Source organism: Pteropus vampyrus, unplaced genomic scaffold (genome assembly GCF_000151845.1).
Source record: "Pteropus vampyrus isolate Shadow unplaced genomic scaffold, Pvam_2.0 Scaffold16, whole genome shotgun sequence".
Taxonomy (NCBI): domain Eukaryota; kingdom Metazoa; phylum Chordata; class Mammalia; order Chiroptera; family Pteropodidae; genus Pteropus; species Pteropus vampyrus.
The window spans coordinates 1,347,014-1,348,726 of NW_011888797.1; positions in this window are offsets into that span (position 1 = coordinate 1,347,014).

Sequence of the window (1,713 nt, forward strand, 5' to 3'; positions counted from 1 at the left end):
AATTAAACTTCACGAGGCACTAAGATATGGATAATTTAATCCCCTTTTTATAGATGTGCAAGTAGATCCCAGAGCAGTTAAGAAATTTGCCCAGTGTTACTCGGTGTGGTCAGGGGTCACAGATCTTCAACTTTACACAAGTTTTTAAAACTATGGGTCACAATTCACTGGTGGGTCATGATATTAATCTAGTGGGTCAAGGTTAGTGTTTCTAAAAAATTAGAGTAATATAGAAAATATCAGAATAGTTGACACATAGGAAGCCTAACCATTTCTTGCAAACTTTTATTTCAGTTACATACATATGAAAGTGTGTGTGTGTGTGTGTGTGTGTGTGTGAGTGTACGTGTGTGTGTGATGTGATGAAAAATTTATTACTCTGGGTCACAGTCCAAAATGTTTGAAAAACTCTGCACAGCACTGCTCCAGAGGGTGAGATTGTTAGAATTGTGACTTTTGGGGACATGGCTGACACCAGAATTCCTAACAAGCAAAGCAGATAAGATGGTCTAATATATAAATATAACTGTGGACATAAAATGATTGATGAAGTGCTTGGGATATTTGCTTGAATCAATGAGACCTTCAGGGACCATCCCAAGTCATCATCTAAATCACTATTTTACCCTAAAGGACCATAGCTGCTTTTATTTAGAATTTACTATATGTTAGGCCCTGTCCCACGTACCTTACACACAGGATCTTTTTAACCCTTATTACAACTTTTTGAGGTTGTAATATTATCACCCACAGTTCAAGATGAAGACACTGGGAAATGGAAAACATGACGATTCAAACCCAGGTTGGTTCTGCAGCATCAGGTCTAATTTAGAAAGAGGGATAGCGATACCCTCTCCTCCCTCAGAATCTGTTCCCTCAGTGTTTGACAACTTCATTGTTTTTCTGATGAAAAGAGTTTCTCTGGATCTAATTTAACTTGCTCTTGCTGCTGTCGAAGCCCTTTCCCTCTTTGTCTCCTTTGTGGCAGCAGAGAATAGCTGGTCACCATCCCACTGTCGATGATGCATCATCAAGTAGGGGACAATAATTGTCCTCCTTTAGAACCGACAATCTCAGCTCCTTGAACCATTTTCCCTTGGCCCTATTGTCCCCAACCCTTCAATTAGTTCTTTGTTTCTTGCCCAGTTCTTTGAGAATGGTGCCACAGCTTAACTCCTTACCAGCACAGGCTATGGGACAGGACGAGGTTCAGGCACATCTCGTTCATATTCCTCTGAATTTCCCTGAAATGGGCACCGTTGGGCTGACTTCTAATCTGCATTCAGTCTCAGGGGCTCCTTACAGCCCCTCCCAGGTTCCTCCACACCCAGAACTTAGCTTCCTGTGTTTCTTCCCACAACTGTGGAGGGCCCAGGGACCTCCAGGGACCTTTGCCTCATTCTGTGTTAAAATCTGTCATGGACCTCTTATGCCTGTCCTTCCCACTCCTCAGATATCCTCACAACTTTCTCATCTTTAAGGCCTCATTTCAAAGGCTCAGCTCTCCTCGATAACCAGGAGGATGGACTCTCAGCCACCTCTGACCCCCTGTGCACCTTTCTATTTCTCTCTAAGCTCTTTTGAATCTTTATGTACCTATCATGTCATTCATTTTGAAAATAATTTGCAGTGTATTTTTTAAACTGGACAGTATGTGCACATCGTGTACACACACACACATAAACACACACACACACACATACCATGTACACA